A 25,252-nucleotide genomic window follows, 5' to 3' on the forward strand; every position below is an offset into this window, starting at 1 on the left:
ATATCTAACTACGGCAAGCTACCCAAAGACTCTTTTCACAAGTATTGTCACAGGTGTGTGGGTAAATTGAAGAGAATAGACACTGATCACTGCTGCAGTAGCCATAATCTAAAATCTGCTGTTATGGCAAGCGTACTTGTACAACTGCACTGTTTACCATTTGATAATTTCTACAGTAGGCTTAGATATATTGGTAGAATATCATATCTTATAAGGCATGGGAGGAGGAAGGATTAGGATCATGAAGCCCCAACATAATATTGCTAGCAAAGCCTGCTCTACACCTGGAAAAGGTGTCTTGTTTGTAGTGCTTTGTAAAAGTAGGTACAGAGGACTAAGTTGTTGCCGGTAGAATACTTCGAGTCCACACATTTCCAAAAAAAACACAGATGAAGCCATGGTCCTAGTACAGTGTGCCTTGACCCAGTCTGGAATTGACTTATGGTGGGAACAAAAGGAGATAACATGGGACAGTTTGCTTTGACACAGACTGCCCCTTCTTTTTTTGTGATATGCATTTCTTAAGGCTTTACTTTTGTCAAGGTTGTAGCCGAGTTATCCGTGAACATCCATAGGTTCTTAGTTACATACTAGACCAACAACCACTAGGGTATTTATAACCCTAGCTGTGCAAGCTAATGCAATTGTGTCCCTATATATCATGGGCACTTAACAGGAGAGGTTATGTCAGCTAGGAAGTTTCTAGAGGTTATGTGGGGAGTTGTTAGTTTAGGCATTACTGTCTGCCTCTATCAGCGATATGGGGAGGAGACCTGGGGTGAATTTCTGATATCCCATCCACTTTCAAGGCTATGCTTAAACAGGGTTAGGGATGGACTCTGCTTCATATGGATTGGAAGCCTGTTTAAGAGCATGGGGATCATCTGAGATGAGGCACATCTGTCTTACCAACATGTTTTATTTATGTCACAAGCAAAATTCAAATCCTTGGATCTAGTGGTTCTGATGCTATTCATTTCCCAGATGGGCAAAAGGTCCATCAGAGCTGGATTTCAGGATGCTTTGTATGCCAGGCATAGATAACCTCTCAGTAACCTGTACAAGATGGAATATAGGGATAGGGCTTTAAGGCGATCTGTATAGGACAATGTGTTTATACCCTTGATCCACATGGGAAGGAATTTTTGTGGGGGTTCCAGCTGTTGCAGAAGTCTGGTCAGGTACACATCAAAGGGGGCATCACATTAATTATATCAATGATGGTTCTGATAAGGGCCAAATAAAGTGGCACTGTGACTACCTTAGACCTGGATGCCATGCCCTTACTTAAAATATGGGTGACAGAATATTTTTTTTACTACCCTGGCCACATGATGGTCAAAGGCTAGATTACTGTCTACATATGTTCCCAGATCCCTGACTACCTGGGTAAACTCTTATCTTACTGATGGAGTAATTAGCTTGGGTGGCACTATAATGCATTTCTTGGCATTGAGTTTTAATCCGTGACTTTGGCACCAGCTATTTGTCTGTCTTAAACCACCTTGTAAGATTTTGTGTCATGGAAGGAAATCTATGACCGCTCATAATTTGCAATCACCTGCAAACTTTGTCAGACAAAGGCCTGTGAAATTAGCCTTTACCTCTTGAGTAGTAGATGCCAAATAAGAGCAGGTTCCAGCATGGAGCCTTGAAGCAGCATTCTCCCATAATGATGAGTACCAGGTCCAGTATGTCTGAATCTTTGGTGGGTGTGTACACTACCTGGTCAAGGGTATTTGTATTAATAAAAGTCAAGGAATCGTTGAGCCTGTGAGCATGAGACTGTGTATTTTTCCCCCTCTGTATTGAGTGTCTCCCATGAATAGGGTATTTGTTTTAATGATGAGTGTATCCAATAGGTCAAGGTACAAGCTATGGGATTCTAGAGACACAGATGGTGACCTACAGCTTGCTAGGATATGGTATGGACATTGTCTCTGGTGATTTGCACATATATAAATTTCAGGGCATCATCCTGTTTAATCACCCATATCCTGAGTATGAAAAATCCCCCATTTTTTTTTTTTAAGTTTTGAAGGAAGACAGGGAGATGGATAGCTTGACTCAAAGTAAATGTGGATACCACTTTAGGCATAAATTAAAGATTAGTTATCAAAGAAACCCCGTCTTTGTGAAAAAATTACATAAAGTTGACCAACCATGACAACTTACAGCTAAGACACTCTTCTTGCAGAAGTCAGTGCTATCAGCAAACTGTTTGCAATCTTAAGAAACTCAAATCATCCTGATGATGGCTGGGGCAAATGGAGCAAGAGTTAATTTTTCCAAAACAAAATTAAGATCCCAAGGAAGAACCACCTGTTTTCTACGTGGATAGGTATGCAGAATTCCCTTCAAAAACATCTTGACATAGGAATGAGAGGGATCCATGGCAGATATGCTGAAATGTCAAACAAATAAACCTTTATACAAGGGAGTAAGAAACGCCAGAGGATAACCCTCACAAATATTGCAAAACCAGACAATTACTAGCTTTAGAAGGGTCTTGGTTCTTAGTATGGCACTAAGTAGAAAATCTTTTCCATTTGCTAACCTTTGCCTCATTTAATACCTGCTGTACATCCTCAGAAATCAGGTACCCAAAAAGGTATTAAATCTCTATCATTCAGGGAGTTAGCTGTTGAAGTTACATTAAGCTGGCGTATATCAAACAACACTTGGCTTGTGCAAGTAGGTCCAGTCTGTGAGAATCTTATGTTAACTGCCCTTTGCCACTTTCAAAAAGAAAGAATCACTGTCTCCTGGGCCAGAAGGTAGGTACCACAATAACATTAAGAGTCCTTCTGAATTTTCAGAATGATACTGGATCTTAGTGGAAAGGCATATAGGAGCATTCCTATCCAAGGAAATGAGAATGCACATTCTCCAGGCCTGCTTGCAAGTAGTCCTTGAACAAAATTTTGCTGGCTGTTTTGACGTCAGTGGAGGTGAACAGATCTAAGTGAGGTGCTCCCACAGCTGGGTTACATCCTGGAATAACTCCACTTTAATTTTTATTTGTGAGGGTCTACCCTAGTCCTGCTCACAATGCTTTGCTTTGACAGAAAAAAGTCTGAGGCACATGTTGTTGCAGACTGTACTGAAGCTGGGAGTGAGAAAGGGGGACCTGGATTCAGATAAAACTGGTTTCTCCATCAAAGCAATTCCTTTTTACAAATCAGACCAAGTGTGCTGGAAATGACCCAAAAAAAAGGAAACAGAGTAAAATTATGTGTAAAACCTTTAACAGCCACGTATTAAAATCCATGTTTAATGTCCAAATGAAGTTCAACGCAACCACATCCCCAGTATAAATGAAAATGTTTCTATTGCACCAGTTTTAACAATGAATGTCGTAAAGCTGCAATGATTTTAGAATGTTTCTTTTGTGATTTATTTTTAACATTTCATTTTTTAACATACTACTATTTATACAAACATACTCACATATATTTTACATATACATATATGTGAATTTGGTTCATTTAGTTATTAAATTAGGTACAATGATTTGAGGAACTTAAAAATATTTCTGACACTAATTTAATATTCAACAAACTGACTGTACTCCATTTTATTCTATACTTTCACAGTACACAGATTTATTTTAGTTGTATTCACATATAAAATCTAATTTGAAGAAGGTGGCTGTCTCCTTTAAATATTTTACATATTTGTGCAGTGCTTATTTAAGTATTTATTCAATTCCATTTGAGGTTTAATTATTCATTATCAATTAAATATGTATGATTGCATATAAACGTGATGCTCTCAAGTAGGTTCTAGTTCTGATGAAGTCTCTTGCTGGTGAAGACTAAAACGTTGTTAAAGTTGTTGGGCATTAAACATGGATTTTAATGTGTGGCTATTAAGGGTTTTACACACAACTGTGCTTGGTTTCCTTTTTTTTTTTTGGGGGGGGCTAGTTTCCAGCACATCTGGTCTGGTTTTTAGTCTTAAAGTAGTGCACTGCTGCTTCCTTTTTACAAATCTCCAAACTGGAATTTAAATGTTAAGGGGTGTTGATGTTGAGACTACACAGATTAAGGTACCACCGAATCTTTCTCATGTGGAGTCTGACTAAAGGAATCATGAGAATCATGGATTCCATGAATCCAAGTTTCTTGAGAAATTCTCATGCCGGAGTAATGCACTGAGTAGAAAAAAAATCAGGAATAGATACAGACGTAGATGTACTTTTTCCTATGAAAGAAAAGCTCTCTGAACTGAAGTATTCAGGAGACAAATCTGAACAAAAACACTGTTAGCAAATAAGGCAAATTACTGATCCCCAATGAGGCACGTAACTGAGTAAACAAGAGAAGCAACAGTACCAATGACCATGCGTCAGACATACCACCTCAGGAAGGTAAAACTCTGGCATCCCAGCCAGACATCAGCAGTGATGACCTATATGTCAGGAATGCTGCTACAGTGATTTCAGCCAAGACATCTAGGAGACAATCCAATTTATATAATCCTGTGGGAAGGAGTCAAACAAGACTTTAGATTATTCTTCTGGAAAGCCAGTCTATGAAGGAGATCTCTTACTCAAGTGAGAGATTTCTGACACTTTGAAAAAGACTGCAAAGATAAGCAAGTCATCTAAATAAGGAAACATGTGAATACCTTGATGTCTGCAAAGCCATCACTGGAAGTAGACAGTTTATGAACAGCAATGGGGCAGTGGATAACCCAAATAGTAATGCAGAGAACAACACACAAAATCTAAAAGCTTGAAAACCGATCTACAGGAATATAAGCATCCTTTAAATCTAGAGTTACCAAAAATGTGAAACAGACTGTGAAGGGATAGTGTTTTGAACTTTGTGACTTTCACAAAAACTGATTGAGAAAGGAAAGATATAGGATTGGCTTCCATAAGGCTTCTTTCTTTTGTACAGGAAACATTCTTGAATAAACACCTTTCTCTGTCAGAGAACAAGGAACAGGCTGTATATACCCCCAGTCAGCACTTGCCGAATGACAACAGGAAAAAAAAAATGGTCTGGTGGATGAGGAGGAATCCTTCACCGTCATGTGTACAACTTTTGATCACGCTCAGGGCCCATTTGCCCGAGATAATCTGTTTGAAAAAGGAGAAATTAAGAGCCAGATTTTGGGGAAAACAAAGGATTACCAGAGATGTGAAGGCAGGGATTTCAACTTGAAGTCATTCAGACTTGTTGGACTTCCCTGGTTTCTAGAAGGCTCCACCCTTCCTTTTTGGAGCCTCCTTCATATTTTTTGAATGTCTGCTTGCCAGAAGTTAGCCAGGTCTACTAATTTTGCTTTTTATAAAAAGGTCCTGAGTTCGATAAAGTAAGATTTTATTTATTTCTAAGTGAATTGGACCAACAGGCCCCTTTTCATCTGCAGCCTTGTTATAAAAGACTTGTAAGAGAGACACTTAGTTTACAATAATAGTATTTCGTCTGACAAGTTGTATACCCAGATGTAATACTGTCAGCATACAAAATCTATAAGCAAATATACATGCATAGTGTTGCTTAGGACACCAATCACTGGTCAGGCCATGCATGGACCTGATGAACAATCTAGGACAAATTTAAACTGGGTAACAAGCATCTATGTAACATTCAGCCTTTGAATTTGAGCCAAGATAAGGTAGCAAAGGTCTAGTGTACAAGACAGTCTGATGTCAGCAGGAAGAGACTTCCACAGTGACAGACTTCCAACAATTATAGCAACAACATTAATTGGTACAGAGTGATAAAAATCAAGGAATTAATTGACCTCAACATTTACATGCATTGTTTCACTAAAAGCAGATGGTGCAGTGCGCCATAGTAGCTTTCCAGATTAATGTACAAAGCGGAAAAACAAATGTGTAGGAACTTGATAGGCACCCAGCCTCTCTTACTATGTGGCACTGATATTTCCCATGGTATGCTCCTGCAATAAACCTGCACATTTTGTTTTGCAATGTCTGTATACTTTGCTGGTTGCAAGTGGATGTAGCACTAATGGCTGCCAGTGTATATTCAAGTGTAGGGACCAATACCTTCTCAAAAGAATGGTTAACGTATTTTGTTGGCACACTGCTTACACTGCAACAGGTGTACACCACGTGACCATACTGTTCAGTGATGTACATCTGATGTGAATGCCCAAGTTGTAGCCTAGGTACTTTTAGGTCTGAATGCTTTTGGCTTGCCAATCAGGCTCAATGATTCACCATTTCACCTTGGGTACATATTGAACTGTTTTTTTGAGTACCAGGTATCAGTGTTTTGGTCTTCCCCCATATGTACTATAATCCCTAGATATTTCTGATACATGCATATATATTTTGATAGATATCACAATCAGCACTGTTGAATTTTTAGCAGACCAAATGATCATGTTGTCAACTTAAAGAAGCATGTTCATAAAAGCAAGAGCTACTATGAAAAGCAATGGTCTGAATATTCAGCCTGGGAGAACTGCAGATGTTTTTAAATAAATATCACCACTGTTTAACAACAACTTGGGAGTGTTTATGGAGACAGTCTGCAAATTACTGCAGCTTAAAAGAACTAAGGCTATAGACTGGCATCTCTAAGATCAATGAGTCATGGTTTACTGAATAAAAAAGTCCTCGACAGGTCGGTGAAGACACTTCCAATTAATTGTCCTGCTTCTGTGAATTGTTTTGCTTCTCTGGTTAAGTACAAGCTGGCAGTGAGAGTTAAAAGGGAAGTGATGGCTGTTTCCATTGTAAACTACATGATTCACAGAGTTGCTAACTGCTTTCTACAGAACCTTTGCAAAGGAAATATAGCAACTGTCCATCAAAATGCTGATTTATCGGGTGCACCTGTGTGGTTTTTTTTTTTTTTTTGGTAGGGGGCCTGGAGTCATGTTAGAATTTTTCACAGACCACCCCAGAAAACAGAGACCAATTGATAATGTGTTTTAAAAGAAGGGCAATAAAGGTGTTCAGTGCCCTCAAAAATTTAAGGTACAGGCCCATCTGATCCTGTACTGCCACAGCTCATGCATCCAGCTTTTTATTTTGGATGCTGATATGTCTGAGAAAAAAAATGGTGATGGAGAAACCAAATATGCCAGCTGAAAAGTGTGCCCAAGGGGTTGCTGACTGCTGCTGAAGTGGGTTTTCAAATAATGGGCTTTGAAATATTAATCAAAGTATCTCTCCCTCAGGAGTTCTTGTGAACGTCTTCACTGAACACCTACCTATTTTGCTACTTAGTATCCACTGAAGACTAAAAACATAAAATATTCATTTTCACAATTAATAAATAAATAAATAAATAAATTAAATAAATAAATAAATAAATAAATAAAAATAACATAACAAATAATGAATGAATGAATATACCTTTTCTTTTCACTAAGCAATACAGACTGGTCCCCTCTTCATATACTACTTCTAAGAGATGAGACATCTTATTTAAATAAGATGCATCTTCAAACACTGAACACATTTTAAATAAAATTTATTCTGCATTTGATAGTGATCAATTATGCTTGACTATGTCTACCAATCTATACAAAGCTTATGAAGTGAAAATGTTTTAGAAGATCAAAGCGGAACCACCAACTGAATTATTAGCCATTTGCCAAACAGGAAAAAAAAATCTTCTGCAATTAGCTCACCTGCTTCTTTCTTTATACTGCAAAATAAAGGATTACACCGTTTTTGGCTAAGGAAAGTCTAAATTCAAAAATCGTAGCATTTGTTAAGGACATTATTTTGTTTTAATCTGCACCCAACTCCCAAAAATTAATACCTAGTGTAAAAACAGATCCTGGTGTGGGCCAAAATGGCTGAAATTTTCAAGGACTGAGAAATAAAGAAAATGAAATGTGCTTTTTTTTCCCACAACAGTCTGTGGCATAGTGGTTTGAATTATAGTTGACCAGTGGTGGAAGGAATAATACTTTATAACATATATGAACATTTTGACTGATAAGTTTAGATAAATATAAGGGGGTTACATTTGATTTGTTCTTGTCTATTCCCTGGCTGGATTCCTCTAGGGTATGAGTCATCGAGGAAGCCCTTTATCCTGCAGAAAGCTATCACTAGAGCCAAGTAGCTGGTGAAGACTGAGTGCAGCAAATAAGCCAAGGAATAACGATGAGATGAAAAGCATATCCTGCTGCAAAGGTAAGATGACGTTTGTGGGTTTAATTTCTCCAAGTCCTTCGGATTTCTAATACCCCAGTCCTAAGTCAAAGTATGATTATAGTCCATGAAATCAGTGTTGTTTCAGTCTTTGAAATTAGCCAAAAGTGCTCTTTCTAGTACCCACAATGTGCCCAGAACTGACTCCTGCAATTCATACGGAGTTACATGTTTCAGTAGCATATCTAAATAAGACTGTCAATTCCTTTTTAGGACACCCACTGCTCCTACTACTACTGGAACTATCTGGATATCCTCGTTCCACATTGCCCTTGTTTCTGTCTGCAAATATTGGTATTTTATGACTTTGTGTCACTCTGTACATAAGACAATGTAATCACCTGGTGTAGCAATTTCAATGATCAATGCTATTTTTGTCTTCTTTCTTGGACTACTATATCTGGTTTTCTAGCATCTGCTTTATAAACTGTTGGTAATGAGTGACCCCATATCATGTAAACTTCTTCATTCTCTATAATGCTTTGCGGCTCATGTTTCCAATGCTTCCCAGCTACTTCAATATTGTAATGGCTGCACAATCCCCAATGCAACAGTCTTGCCATGTTATTATGCCTTTCAGTATGCAAGCCTTCTGCCATTAGTGTATCACACCCAGCAAAACAATGTGCAACTGTTTCCAGTTCTGTTTTACAGAACCGGTATTTGTCTGTTTCCTTCACATGTTGAAAAGACTTTGTAAACCAAAGTGTACATAGTCTGTTATTCTGAGCCACTAATATTAACCTTTTATATTCTGGTTAAATTTACCTCTCCTTAATGGGTCAGATCCTGATTGACATGAGGTTGTTCCAGGAGTTTTCTGGACTTGCAACTATATTTATGCCTTTTCCACATTTCTTGCCTTCTCATCTGATCCTTTTCTTTATATTTATTCTTTTGTATGACACATTCACTTACTGCCTGATTTTCGTCTACTACTGGTTTAGTTTCCATTCCTTCTTGACATAGATATGCTTCTGCTACACTAAGCAGGGAAAACATCCTAGAGTTGTTTTCTTCAGGTTTCAAAACTTTTAATATATTTGGATCTGATGTGGTCAGCAGATATGTATGCAGTCCTACAACTACAGCTCTATACATGCAATCAATTTCAGGGAGGCCCACACCTCCTTCAGAATATAATCTTAGAATACACACATTTTTTTGTTTTTTTTTGTTTATTTTTATTATTTTTTAAGTGTGAAGCATTTTTCTTGTTTTCCTGTCCAACTGATCAAATACCTTTTGGGGCTAGTCAATCACCCCAAAATTGTAAGTTAGAACAGGAAGAAGAAATTGGTTTATTTCTTTCAGAAGAGGTAGAAGTATAAAAGACTTCTTGGTCCATGGTAAATTTAAGATGCCTTCAATAACAAATACGAAGGAAGTGAATATTAGGGGGATATTTGCTTGTGGCAAATGGGCGGCCACGGTGTTGCAGCTGTTAACGTTGCCACCTCACAGCAAGAGGCCCTCCAGTTCAATCTTCGGCTGGGGTACCTTCTGTGTGGAGTCTGCATGCCCTCCCTGGGGTCGGGTGTGTTTGCTCTGGTTGCTCCGGTTTCCTCCCACATCACAAAAACATGCTGTAGGTGGATTGGACACACTAAATTGGCCCTAGGTAGGTGTGTGTAGGTGGATTGGACACACTAAATTGGCCCTAGGTAGGTGTGTGTGTGTAGGTGTGTGTGTGTGTCTTCTGCGGAAGGTTGGGCGCCGGGCTGGCAACTTGACACTGTAAAACTCCTCTGCTCATCATCAGCAGACAGGTGATCCGCTGTGGCGACCCCTAACCGGGAAAAAGCTGGAAGAAGAAGAAATTTGCTTATGGCAAATGTAGTATTTGTAAATATGTAGTAAAGGATTTTGCAAGGATCAATGGTAAGAAATTTCAAACTACTGGGATATTTAATTGTAACACAGAGGGAATATATGGCATAAAATGTCCATGTGAAAAATTTTATGTAGGGAAAAGTAAAAGATGCTTCTCCAGTAGACTGAAAGAACATGTACGGGATATAAGAAAGAACAGCCAAACTAGTCCCATAGCAATACATTTTAATGAGTGTCACAATGGGAACCAGCAAGGGTTGCAAGCTACAGTATTAGATAGGGTAGACATTTATAGTTTTATGACTAGTTAGTTATGAAGTGAAAATTTTGTTAAGAAAGAAGCTATGTTGATTTTAAAGTTTGATACTATGTGCCCTAGGGGCTTGAATCAAGAATATAGCTGGAAATGTTTGCTATGAGCTCAAATGAATGTTATGATTGACTGTTTAATTGTTTTAATTGTTTTATTGAATAATTGTTCTATGAAATTGGTATATAAGTGAGGGGAAAAGAATATGGAGTTACATTCTGTTAAAGGCTGTAACAATCAAGGCGCTAGAGATTTTTGCATTGTTTTTACAATAAAAATAATGTGGTTTGGACGTAACTGGCCTTTCGTTTGTGGTCGCAATATCTTTGTTTTTTTTCGTGAAGTGGTTTCATCAAATTGGTTTATCGTTTGGACTTTGTTACTAGATGTCATGGCTATTTTCAGTATTCATTTTAGTTTTCCAAAATATTTTTTAGTGAGTTTTGTTTGCATTTGTTCCTGTTTTATTGTTGATCTTTCATCATTTCCCAAATATTTATACACCCCCTCATTCTCAAGTTCCTTTATATCACATTCCTTTCCCAGACTATTTTCTTAGTGCTGCAGCTTTCCTGCTTTAAACATTACTTTTCACATTTATCAAGACCAAATGACAGTCTTATATCATCTGAGAAAGTTTTGACCACTTCCAGTTGCGCATTCAGCTCATCTGAACTATACAGTTTGAAATTATCCACAAAAAGATGAAATGTTTTAACACCTTATTGTCTGCAAGCCAAACTGTAACCATGACCTAATCTGTTAAATATACAGCTTAACTGGTTAAGTGCAAGACAAAAGAGCAGCAGTGACAGAGTCACATTGGAATATGCCCCTTTGACATTTTATCCCTGGGATAATAATTTGTTTTTGATCATGGTTCAGCTGCAAAGTGGTTTGCCACTGTTCCATGGTCACCATAACATAATCAATCAGTGAAGGGTGCATCATATACATCTGTAAGCACTTCTTTTATCTATGAATGTGATGCGGTCAAATGCTTTTTACAATCTATCCATGCCATACTTAGATTTTTTTCCCCTTTTTACAATTTTTCATTATGTTTTTAACATATGAACCTTTGTTCCATATGACTTTCTTTTGTTATCCTTTTGTTCTATTGCCATGATGGAGTTCTCTTCTAAATGACTATAAAATGTTGGCATCAGTTCCAGTACACAGCTTATAAATTGTTGGAAGGCAAGTTATTGGTCTATAGTTTTTAGGGTAACTTGCAGGTTCACTGTTAAGGAAGAGTATAACTTTCCTGTTAATCATGCTGGTGTGTGTTGGGGCTGCACATATAAATAGTTCTTTATCAAGGCAAATCTTCATGTAATGATGTTAATACTTTTAGCCGGAAGTTAGGTACTGCATCAGGAGCCTGGGGTTTTCTGGTTAGGAGCTTTTCTTAATTTCGATTCAATTTCTCTGGCCGTTACTTTACCCAATTTCATATCTTGTACATTTGAACTTCTTACTGTTTCTTTTACTTCTTCTAGCCATTCACTATCTGTGTTATGCTCCACATGGTCTTCACAGACATTTCGCCAAAATGTTTCTAGTTCTTCTCTTTTTGGTGGTGTTTATATTTGTTTTACTTTGTTTCCATATTCTTTATAAAATATTTTCGGATCATCAATAAATTGTTTATCTGCACTTTTCCTTTATATTTATCTGCATATTTCCTAAGTTTTTGTACCTGTAATGATATCTTAAGTTTATTACATGCAAAAGTGTACAACAGATCTTGGTCAGTTCTAATACTGCACATTGCTTTTATTACATCTATTACATCTATTTTTCTAAATATTTTTATTGGTCTGTTCCCTCTTCTATACTCTAACAGTTACACTTCTTGTCTTGACTGCTTTATAGTTTTATCTGTTCAATACTTCCATTATGTCATCTGATTTCTTCCCTTCCCTCCCTTACTGCCCTGTATTTTTGTGGTAAGACTACCTGTGGTTAATTTTACTGCAGAGTAATATATCCCACTTACTTCTGTTATATCACAATTTCTGTTAATAGTCTTGATTACTGTAGTCATTTATTTTATCAGACTTCTAACATTTTGGGTCTTACTGACTTTCTGTAATCCATTTCTTTCATCTTAATATGTCTATCCATCTCTATTAAATCAAGCAACTCTTCCCTTAGCTCTTTTTTTCTAAACTTAGGGCACATTCTTTATTCTCTGTTTCCTGCAAGCATTCTACAGAAAATTCCAGAACATCTGCCTGTGACATATCATCCATTGCTCTTTTGTATGGGAACTCACTGGCCTATCACTCCATGACACTGACTGCATCAGAGTTGCCAACATTTACTGTTTCTTCCCTTGCTGTGCAACTCCAACTTAACTTCTGAACTGGTTTACTACTGAAGGCTCCAGTGTATCTTCATGTAACAAATGATCTGATGCTTCCCATCCCACCTGTTTCTCCTTAACTTGGGAACTCTGCTTCATCATGCTGCGATGTTACCATGGATGGATTTTCTACACTAAATCCCTCACTTCGCAGGTAATCCATAACTTCAGTTTCTATTTCTTTAATTTCTTCACTACTAATCCTCTTTTATACTTTCCCCTTTGTTTTCTTATTTTTTTGTATTGTAAAGTTTCTGTATCTGAATATTTTGAATGTATTTCTCTTCAAACATGTTTGGTGCTGCTTTTTTGTATTGGTAAGTTTTGCTTTCTCCTTTGCATAAATATCGTACCATACTAAATCTCTCTTTCCCATGTCCATATTTCTTCTTCAGATGCCTCCTGCTCCACCTGTTACTCCTTACTTTGGGGACTCAATGCTCCATCATGCTGTGACATAGCCAGTGTTAGACTTTCTACACTAAATCCTCCACTTTGCAGGTAATTCCATAACGTCAGCTTCTATTTGTTTAACTTCTACTTTACAAAATCTCTGTTCTATGTTCTCTCTTTGTGATCTTATTTTTTGTATTGTGAAATTTTCCATATCTGGGTACGTTTGCCTGTAGTTTTCTACAAATATATTTGCAGCTGCGATTTTGTGCTTTCTCATTTGCATAAATATTACACCACATCAGATCTCTTTCTCTTTTCCGTGTCCATATTTCTTTTTTATACCTTTCAAAAATCTTTAGGTTTTGTTCTCATAGCTGGCCTTAGGCATAAGCCAACTTGGTGACCGCATAGGGCACCGCTCTAGCAGGAGCGCTTTTCCAGTATTTGTTTTATTTTTGTAGTAAAGAAATAGTTTCTTTAAACTATATTAAATGAATACATGAAAAACTCAAAAGTAAGACAACTGTGACAAAAAGGAAGAAAAGAGTACTCTGGATGGTGTAGTGAGACCAGGATTGGGGCACCAGGTGGTGCTGGGGGGGGGGTATGCTGAGGAGCCCTTTTGCCTAGAGCACCGGTTGACCAAAGGCCGGCCCTGTAATTGTTCTTTATATTTTCGCACTTCCTCAGTTACTTCTTTTTCTAAACGGACCGAGGTTTCTTGGTCTATACAATGTTATTCATGACACTGCTGCATTATTGAACACACATTTGCATTTGAAGCTTTTGACAGTTACTCTTGTGCATGCATTTTTCTTTCCTCTAATTTTTTTCAATCTTTTTGAATATCTTCTATCCAGAAACTCTGGGTTTCTTGCATAACTTTAATACATGATTTCTTTCTTATCCTCACTAGTCCACTATCATCTTTATGGCTCTATTTTTGGCCTGTTGTTTTTTGCGGAGCACTACTTCCATCAAAAACAGTGGGACCATCTTCCTCCTGAGCCTGGCCTAACCCCACTGAAGCAAGGTTTCTGTGTCTTGAGGATTCTACACTGTCTTTTTTCCAAGTCTTGGCACAAGTGCACAAGTGTGCCTTCCAGAATTTGACACTTTTTTAACCTACATCTGTCCATGATATACGAAATATATGTATATATATATATATATATATATATATATATATGTATATATATATATAAAGGTACTCACCAAGGCTTGAGGATGAATTCAGTTCCAGCAATATCACTCTCCTTTGCTTGCTGATTTTATCACCTCTCCATCTGGATCACAGATGTCTGTGCTGTTTAGCAAGATGGCCGGGAGTAGCAGTAAGGGTTTGGATAGTTAACACTCAGAACTGTGGAATAATGAGAAGCTTGTTTTAAGTGGGATGGGCCCAGAATGGGTCTCTATGAGCCTTAATTTTCTGGACCAGAAAGTGTGTGGAGTAAAACCCTTGCCCTCCTCCCCAGATGGAACCTTCACTATGGCCTTGACTGCTATTGACTGTGGGAAAGCCCTAGCAGTTTGGGATATTTAGAAATGTACTGGATGACTTATTCTCATTTTTTCAAGTGTTTTTTTTTTTCCAAATATCTTTATTAAATTTTCAAATATGACAAAAGCAATCTTACATTTATATAAATGAAAAACATACACAATTATACCTCTTTAGCTGCAAACAATTTACATCACATTCACCTTTGAAACAACTGTAATTGCAAACATTAACATTATACATCACTTATAAACCATCCATTCATTGTCAGTTAAGCATTATATGGCTCACTCAAATCCTGACTCTCAAACCTTGTTCCCGCTCTGCATAAATTGTTCCCACAATTCCCATTTCTTCCTATGTAGTTTGTTCCTTCCCTTTTCTAAAGATCCCAATTCAATTTGTTTTATCTCTGTTACTATATTCACTACTTCTAATATAGTTGGTCTAGACTTTGATTTCCATTTTCTAGTGCATGCCTTTTTGGCAACAACCATAATTAGACTCAGCAAGGCTTTACTATGTTTGGGCAATTCAGATTCTGTAGTTTAAGAAAAAAAAAAAAACATCTCCCGAGTCAGTCCAATCTGCTTATCCAGCATCTCTGACAGAGCAGTCTGCAGGGAATCCCTAAATTCTGCCAGCTCATTACACTCCCAAAAACTATGTTCCTAGCTACCTCTTTCCTGCCCGTCACACCTCCAACATTTGTTATCCATCTGAGGAAAAAGTCTTTGGAGTCTACTTGGGGTATAAAAATATCTATGTAAACACTTCCAGGCAAAGATCCTAAATCTTCTAGACTTTGATGCACATTTGGGAGATATACATATATCCCCCATTGTCTCGCTGTGAATTACTTATCCAATCTGTCTTCCCAATCCTTTCTAAGCTCCTCTGATTCTTATAATTATCATGTAATATTTTAGATGCCTTACTAATTATTACTTTTTTAACAGCAGCTTCTGTTCTAGATTCTATTAAAAACTCTGCCAGTGCCGGTCTTTCAATCAGGAGTCCCCAATTTATTAAAGAAGTGTAAAGTACCCCCCCCCCCAAAAAAAAAAAAATTGCTCTCTCTCTTTCCGATGGAAGTGAGGCAGCTGGGAAGGAAGGAGAGCTGACTTGTATGAGTGGGCTTCAGGGGAGGAAGGGGGAGGGGCAGTTTGGCTGAGTCATGAAGCATCCTTCTGGGATTCATAGTCCTGGGGGACTCCCCGGCTTCTCCTTTGATCCTGCTTGCCATTCTACTTTGAATTTTCTACATTTCCCTTTACCAGTCTTGTTTTTGTCTTCAGGATGTATGGGCCAAGATTTGGCTGGGTACGTTCTTCTTAATTTTGGGACTTGGATCTGAAAAACATTGACTGACAGACTGCATATTCTCACCCCTTTTACTCCAGAAAACTACAAGCACAGTTCCAAAGAGGAGACTGTTGTCTAAGAGTGCCATTAAGGAGCCCTGAATTTACAGTATCAGGCATGGACTGAGTCCTCAACCATGCATGTATCAGAATAACAGACTTTGTGGCTGCTACACTGCATGCTGCATCTTTATCATTATAATTACATTTCTTGGCATGCCTGGTAGATTACAGAGTTCATGCATGTCCTGCACCAGATCCTTATCCTGTATACCCTTTGCTTTGTCCCTCATCTTTTCCAGATAGGTTAGTATGTCAGTCTAATAGTTTAAGGGTTTCAAAGACAGGACAGCAGAAGTATAAACCCTTTTCCCAAACCTGTTGATACCCTATGCTCCCTTTCACAGGAAATAAGGTACCAGGATGGAATCAGAGTAGATCCCTTGCTGGAATCCAGTCAGACGATTCTTATAAAGGAATTTGTTGGAACCCTTTACACAAAACAGAAGTGGTCTGGTTTCCTTGGCTACAAAGACAGACTGGTGAAGACATCCTTCTGGGCATCCATGACTACAGGAATAGCAAGTGCTCCTGGTTCAGGTAGGCCCATAAAATATCTATATCTGAGCTAGATCTCCAATTATTTCTTAGTCTCCCAGTAGAACTCCTTCTCCTTTGTTTTATGAAATGTCACCTAAGAAGACATCCTCTGATGGAGAAGCAGAGGATAAGTTGTCCTCAAGCATCCAATTCATGTAAAGCAGCAAAGGGGTTCTGGCTAACAGAAGCTAGTCCCTCAACTTTACGGTCATAGGATTCAAAATGGCAACTGAACATTTCTCTCTTCTTTATAAAAGTGGTTCTAGACAACTCTGGTAATTTCAATTCTGACTGACTGGATTTCAGGAATGTCATGCAATCCTGTGTCAGCTAGACAGCTTGGCTGGTAGAAGCTTGGGTGGAGAAAGTAACTAAGGCACTACCAGACCTAGGCAGAGGCAAGCTGGCTGGCACCCTCTTGGTCCTTGGTGTGTTTTGCCTCATGGTTTTGGTTAAAACTGTCCTGGAGGTCTTGGGCCATGGCTGGGAAATTGACATCTCAAATCAGGTCTCCCACAACATTCTTGCAAAGTACCCTGGGAATACCACCTTCCCTTTCGGCAATAAGGATATGGAGCCTTTAACCCAAAGGACACTCTAAGAGTGAGGTGTGGTAGAGTCATCAGTCCAGGAGGGCATAAGAAGAGCAGAATGTGTAGTAGCTCAGAACCAAGCACATATGCTCACTTTTTTGGCTGCAGACCCCTGGAGAATGTCTTCTTGTACAGACTGCATTTGATGTTAAAAAGGCACAATTATGAAAATCCTTGCAAGAAATCCATTCCCCACAAATTATGCAAAGATTTCGGTACTAGTTTCAAAATCAAACATTAGTTAATTCATGCTCTACAGAGAAGATAAGAAAATTCCCTTTTGGGTCACTTAACTGGCTTTTAGAAGCAGGATGACTGACTGACAGTGCTATTAAACATGCAGTTCACCATGTTCTGCATGGCACGAAAGAGCTAAAGACTTTGTTGGCTAATGTACCTTGTGACGCCTGTGCACTGGCCCAGTAATCAAGGAGCCTCAATCTTCACCACTAGCACCAGTGAGGTGCATGCAGTAATTTACAAATTCCCTTAAGAGCACACAGAGATCATAGTCAGCCTGGGGCTGGTTTCTCCCTTTCTCTCCAGATCCCCAATAAGACTCCCCACTGGCACAGCTATCGAGTGGAGTCCTTAGCCAGAGTTCCAAGCCAAGTCCTCCCAGCACTCCTTCTGTCCAACCAGTGCTTCATGTCCCTGCCCAAGTAGCTCACACATACACACACACACACACACACACACACTTTGAGATATAATTTATATACAAACACATAGACACTCCTGGGGAAGGCTGGCACAGGTTCACTATGTATGCCCCTTCTGCCCAGGATATAAGGTAGTCATCCACTGCCACCAAAACCCCTACTTATCAGCTACTGAAAGGCCCTTCCCAAAGGGTGACAAACTTCACTGTGCAATAATACTGTTATCCAATTAGTGTGACCAGAACTTTTAAGGCTATTGGAGTGGCTTAGTACAGCATCACTAAATACATGCAAGTACTCTAGAGCTTAAATTATCTCTACACAAAACAGCCACAGCTGAAAGGTTTAAAAATATTTAATAATAAAAACACAAGACAAATCTTCTCAAAACAACACAGTGCTAGTCAAGAGTTCAGATACAGGAACTTTAAAAAAATACTGTAGGATAGTCTTATATAAATAAAGAAAACAGCTAGTCTAGTTTTACTATTTTCTATCTATTTCTAAGAGAAATGCTAAAGTCTAAGATCCTACTTACATACAGAGCAAGCAAGTGCTGGTGATGTCAGTTCTGAAGACAAATGTAAAATGCTATTTCTTTCTCTCTGAGATCTCTTAAATTGATAATACATCACTGTTGACTCATTTTAGATTACATCATTCTTGACACTTCTCTGGTTCCCAGGCTACCAGAAACCCTAAATTTACATTTCTTAGTAAGCTTGCACCTGGTCAGGAAGCCACAGCAATAAAAGACATTATACATGTAAACTCTAGCAAGTAATTCTGATCTCAAAACAATAGAAGGAATTCATTCATCCAGACATCCTGTCTCCAAGCTTTGAGATCAGTCATAAAATGCTTTACTTTATCAGCTTTCTTCCAGCAGGGTGCACTGTGGTTACATTTTTGAAGTTCAGAACAAATAATACAGTTTTTCTTGCATTTAGTTTTCTTACATTTGTAAAACAGCCTGTGGTTTATACTAATATTTACAATGACATAGAATTATCTACAAAATTCTATCTAGCTGGGCTGGCAGCCTTTCAGTTTTTCACACCCCTCTTGTAACACCAGCATCCTTGAGTAGTGGTGGAAGGGTGCTGGACAAAGCCCTAGGTGAAGATAAGAGTTCTAGAATTTGGATTGGCCAGTGGGACTACCTACACACAGGAATCCCCGAAGTGAGGACTGCAACAGTGTACACCACAATGAACATCTACGATTTTTTAACAACCGCAGTCTGAAAGACCAATTTCCTTCATACCAAAGAAAAGACCCACATGACAATAAATGTCTCTGGAACAATTTCAAGCAATAAAGAATAAAATTTAATCTCTTAAAAAAGGATATTATAGGCAAAATCAAAATAATGATCCGGCATCATCCAAACTATTAAATAAAAAATAAGAACCTGGATACAACTATGGATCAATGGAAATACTGACAAAAAGCTTACAACTGCAATCTTTTTTACAGACTTAAAACTATTAAGTATTAAGTATTAATATAAAAGTATTAAGTATTAGTCAAAACTGAAAATTCTCTACCTAAAATCAACAACTGTTACACAGCCTTGAACTCTTCTTGGTAACCTCTAAACCTAACAGCACTCAACTCTCACAATTCAAACAGAGCAGCAGAAAATGTAAAACATCACCTTCTTTCCAGATCTGCAAACTTTCTCCATACCAACCCCACACTTCCTCGCACTTGTAAACATACCCCTTCATCCAAATGATCATAACAATGTAATTAGCTTACATCAGTCCAACATCTCTGTAAAAATATATTCTAACAAATATCCATGCCACCACCACAATTCCAACAGCAGCACTCTTCACCCTAAATTACAAACAAGCTACTTCATACCTTTCCAAAGCCCTGGCCTTTATTATCTCACTTTTAAAACAGGACTCATCTCAGAGGAATGAACATTTACCACTGACTTCTAACGCAAAAGCTAGTTGTGTTAAAACTTACTAAAATATGGATGTTCACATTATTAACTGCTGCAAGAACTAACTCTATGGACTTCTACAGTAGGCCTAACAGTGTTTTGACTTTCAGAGTTTGATATACTTCCTAAACATATATCAGTGGTATAAGAGGGACATCCACCCATGCTATTTTCAGTTCATTCATTCTGTAGTTCACTCAAGATTGAATGCATTGACCTGAAAGTTTTGTCAGTCTGCTGGTGAAGCCTCAATCATTCAGAGTTGGCAGGCAAGATCCCCCATTAGGAACAATTCTTATCTAAGTGTTTTATTTAAATTGCAAGCTTGGTAGCTGTAGCTTTCAGGTGACATAATTAGATGTCAGTTACTGAGAAAGTTAATAACTAATATATGCAGAAAATGGATCCTCCACAAACACTTCCACATAAAATTAGTTTTTTGCCTGGGGCCTGACCACAACAGACTATCCACAATGTGCAAGGTACGACTATAAGATGATCAAGCAGAGAGCAAAATCTGTCCAGAACAACCTTAAGAGAAAGTTATGTACCTTCCTTAAGCCTGAATGTTACAAAGAATGTACAAAAGCTACCTCGCATGCCCTGTAGAATAAAAAAGTACTTGGAAAAACACCCAGAAGAGCAGCACTGACAACTTTCCATCAGAGTTGGACAGTCCCCTAAGCCTATAGGCACTGAATCCAGTGAAGTGTTCTGCACTGCATTACTCTGCCATCTAGTCTGACCAAGGTATATGGTGCTGCCTCTCAGGAGGCCACAAAGTACTTAGATGATAGCACGTCCCCCTGAGTAGAATAACTCATTGGAGCAGTGTCCCCTCAGTCATCAGTGGAGCCAAGACTGTGGTCTCAAACAACTGCTTGCATCCCCCAAGGCTCCTAAAGTGGTCTCCACCCCTAGTCTATAGCCAAACAGCCTATACAAAAACTGGACATCCACTAGTTTATTACAGCATTTGCTGGGCAGGCCTTCACCTCTTCCCCAGGATCTTACAAAGCTGGCCCAGGATTCTGTTTGTTATTTGAAGACCTTCTGAATATCAATCAGTATCAAGATATTCTTTCTTAAAAAAGGACCCCCACAAGAATTCTGACATGAAGGAGGCAAGAACTGACCTCCCTATACACACTGTTTAGGCTGAAGTCATCTTAAAGTTTCATGTGACATTTGGCTAGCTTTAATAATAAAACTTTGGTTGAAGGGAAGAATAAACTGATTTTAAAGGGTCTACTTCCAGCTTCTGACTCTTCGGACTCTGGAGTACCATCTTCCTCTAAAAAGTATTCAGAGGATACAGCGGAGAAATCTAAAGATTCAAGGAAGCACTCCTCCAAACACTCTCATCCCTGCCCCAGCTGAGAAGGTATATAATTTGTTGGCTCAGACTGTCACCAAGAGCTAGACTCCACCTAAAATAAAACCAAAATCGTCAGATCTGTCCCCTAATTCAGATCTGACCCAGTCTGAATCTAAATCTCCTAGATTTTTCTCCTGAGCTATTCTCCTTGAGACTTCACATCATCTTCCTTCAGGTCATCCAAAAGCCCATCAGAAGCTGATGTGGACAGGATGATGAGGAAATTTCTAACAGCCCAGATTCAGGTGGCCATTTTATCAGCTTTGTCTCTCATAGGACCCATGAGAGTGTGTGTGTGTGTGTGTGTGTGTGTGTGTGTGTGTGTGTGTGTGTGTGTGTGTGTGTGTGTGTGTGTCTCTCTATAATGGCCCTGGAGCCTATATAAGCCTAGCTCAAGAAGATTCCCTGGCATCATGCCGCCAAAGTTAGTTCCCAGTGCCCCTGTCAAGCAAGGCCACTGAAGTGATCCCTGGGGTAAACTTCCTACTGCCCACCCACTCGGCAAGATTTCTCTTAAAGAGGGCCAGTGAAGACCTCTGCTTGACGTGAATGGGAAGTTTGTTCCAGAGTATGGGAAGTCTCTGGGTTAGAAACCTCTCCCTTCAGCATGTTCTGTTTATTGTGGTAATGAGGTTAAGGTCCCTGGAGCGTGTGGCATGGAGGGATTGGGATTTCTTTAGGTGTAGCATATCTAGCAGCTCTGGGTGAGACATGGCTTTGTAGGTCAAGCAGAGATTGCCTCTAAGTAGGTGATGAGAGACAAGAGTATAGCTGGAGATTGTTTGAGTCTGTCCATATATGGCATGTGTCTAAGGCCTAAGATCCTCTTAGTGAGGTATATTTGTGGCCTTTCCAGTTGTTGTAGGTGTCTAGTGAGGTACATACCAAATGAGGCATTGTATTCTATAATAGGTCTAATAAGGGACGACCAGAGAGGGATTATGACCTCTTTCTTCCTGGATGAGAAACCTTTTGTAATGAGATGTGCCAAACAAAAGGACTTTCTGACTACAATGGCAATGTGGTTATCAAAAGAGAGGTTGCTGTCAACCTGTGTCCCCAGGTCTCATCACACCTTCGGTGTTTAGTGGACTACCGCCTATGTGGTAGTTCATGGGCACCGAATATTTCCCAAAGGGAATGACAATGCACTTTTTGGCATTGAGCTTAAGGTCATGGTTCTGGCACCATTCATTGGTGTAAGTGAAGCCTTTTTGCAGAATGTCTGCATCAGTTGGAGAATCAATAATGGCTCCCAATTTGCAATCATCTGCAAACTTGATCAGCCAGAGTTCCCTTTGTGTTGGCTTGAACTTCAGAGTTAAAAAAAAGACCACAGTAAAGAACTTCTCGAAAGCCGACTTCACACTTCTAAAGACTAGTGTGGTCTCCTTTAAGGCCCCCGAGCCGACGGAAAACACTACTCAAGCCGCTGAATCACTTACAAATGCCTTCTACCAGCACCTGCAGGACTGTATGGATAAGGCAATCCCAAGCAAAACAAAGACTCTTTGTACCAAAGGCAAGCGTCCACTCTGGTGGACCCCAGCCATAAACAAACTCTACAACAAAAGGAGGAAGCTACTACAAGATAGAGCAAAATCCTTAAAAGGTAAGACACCCTTGATCACTATAAGTAAAAACTAAGAGCTCTCATAAAATCATCCAAAGCAAATTTTGAGAGAAAAATAGCTAAAGACTCAAAAGACAATCATAAGGCCTTCTTTAGCTATGTTAGAAACCTGGGAGGAAACTCCCAGATATGCTCAGAACTAGTTCAAAATGATGTGAAGATTACTGATCCTACAGACATTGCCAACATACTGGCTGACAGGTTCAGTGCAAACTTCTCCCTCCCCTCCCCAAAAGGAGAGATATCTATACCAAGCGATTGCAGCCCCCAAACATCTCCAACGCCCAAGTGAGAACTGCTCTCTCCAAAGCAAAAACACAGCATCCATGGGACCTGATGGTGTCCCCGGCTGTGTGCTCCACGAACTCAACGAGGAATTAAACCCACAGCTAGGACAGCTGTTTAATCATAGTCTTACCTCTGGATACGTACCCAGGAGTGGCGCACTGCAACTGTGGTCCCACTTCACAAAGGCGGTGCCTCCACCGACCCTGGAAATTACCGGCCCATTAGCTTGACAAGCCTTATCTGCAAAGCCATGGAGAGGATCATAATGGACCTCATAAATAAAGACATAGGGAATTTGCAGACTTTGGATCCATCCCAGTTTGGCTTTGTCAAAGGCAGATCATGCCTTCTAAACTTGGTTGACTTTTGAAACAGTCACCAAAGCCATTGATGAGGGAAAGGCAGTCCATACAGCCTACCTCGATCTGGCGAAGGCCTTTGATACAATACCCCACTCGGGTATCATTGAAAAACTCATCAGCTTAAATGTTAATCCATACATCACAAGATGGGTTGCAAACTGGCTGAGTGACAGAACCCACAGGGTCAGAGTTGCTGGCGCCATGTCAGACTCAAAGCCTGTCACAAGTGGTGTACCACAGGGCTCAGTCCTGGGCCCACTCTTGTTTGGCATCTACTTTTCCAAGTACAAGCAAACACAGGAGGGTTATGGCTGACAAAGTTTGCAGATGACTGCAAACTGGGCCATAGTAGAAAACACATCTGACACAGATATCCTTCAGAAGGGTCTCACAGAAACGGATAACTGGTGCCAGAGCCATGGCCTAAAGTTAAATGCCAAAAATGCATAGTCATACCCTTCGGGAAAAACAAGGTTACCCCTAGCTACCAAATAGGTGGCAATCCACTGAGTACAGAAGAAGTTATCAGGGACCTGGGGACCCAGGTTGATAGTAGTCTGTCATTCGACACCCATGTAGCTAAAGTAGTTAGGAAGACCTTCTACATTGCCCACCTTATCATGAAGGGATTCTCATCTAGATCAAGGGAGGTCATAGTCTCCCTATACTCATCACTCATCAGACCAATGATTGAGTACAATGCCCCATTCGGAATGTATCTGACCCGACACTTGCAGCAGCTGGAGAGGCCACAAAAGTTCCTCACCAAAAGGATAAAGGGTCTCAAACATCTGTCCTATGCTGCCCGACTGAAAGAACTCCAGCTCTATTCAGTCGCCACCGCTTGCTCAGAGGTGACCTTTGCCTAACATACAAGGCCATGTCAAACCCAGATTTGATGAATATGCTTCACCTCAAAAATCTAGATCCGTCAGAGCCACAAGGGCGGAGACGTAAACCTCGACACGGCTATTAATAGGACGTGCTGGAGGGATAGATTCATCACCCAAAGACTCCCTATGCTGTGGAATAAAATCCCGGTATATGTGAGGCAGAGCACCTCGCTGGCCTTGTTCAAGAGAAATCTTGACCAATGGATGGGAGATCGCAGATATACCCCAGGGATTACCTCAGTGTCACTGCTCAACAGAGGCACAGCAAAATAATGGGTATAGTTCCCCATACTAAAGGGGTGGCGTAAGCCACAAAACTATGGGCTAGGCTTGTAAATGCCCTCGGGCAGATAGCCTAGTATGAACCTATGAACCTATGAACCTAAGAGAAGTAGATGCCAAACAGGAAAGGACCTAGGATCTAGGCCTTATGGGACACCAATTGTAACTGGTCGATAGTCAGATTTGGAGTCCGCTACTTTCACAGTGTGGGTTCTATCAGTGAGCCAGTTGGCAACACATCTTATTACATAGGGGTTTATGCCTAGTTTAGGGAGTCTATCTATGACCCCTGAGTGAGGGATGGTGTCAAAGGCCTTGGCAAGAACTAGGTAGGCTGTATAAACTACCTTGCCCTAATCCATGGCTCTGGTGACAGACTCAAAGAAGTCCATCAGGCTGACAGGCATGACCTATCTTTCACAAAACCATACTGCATGGGGTCCAGAGTTTGGAGATTCCCTATGTCCTTATTTATAAGGTCCATGAGGATGCACTCCATAGCCTTACATATTAGACTCATCAGGCTAATGGGGTGGAAGTTCCCAGGGTCTGTAGTCGCTCCCCCTTTGTGGAGTAGGATGACCATAGCAGTGTGCCACTCGGTAGGAACAAAGCCTGAAATGAGGCTGTGATTGAACAGGGTACTCAGGTGTGGTGCCAGTTCA

The 25,252-nt window shown here is 39.6% G+C and overlaps 1 protein-coding gene across 1 annotated transcript in view; it reads right to left on the minus strand.

Moving 5' to 3' along the window:
• BRWD1 (bromodomain and WD repeat domain containing 1) overlaps window positions 1-25,252 on the minus strand; it is a gene marked incomplete in the record, with an annotated part of 4,378,631 nt that overhangs the window by 799,142 nt on the left and 3,554,237 nt on the right.

Source organism: Protopterus annectens, chromosome 5.part0 (genome assembly GCF_019279795.1).
Source record: "Protopterus annectens isolate FY-2018-M chromosome 5.part0, PAN1.0, whole genome shotgun sequence".
In the NCBI taxonomy this organism is placed as follows: Eukaryota; Metazoa; Chordata; order Ceratodontiformes; family Protopteridae; genus Protopterus; species Protopterus annectens.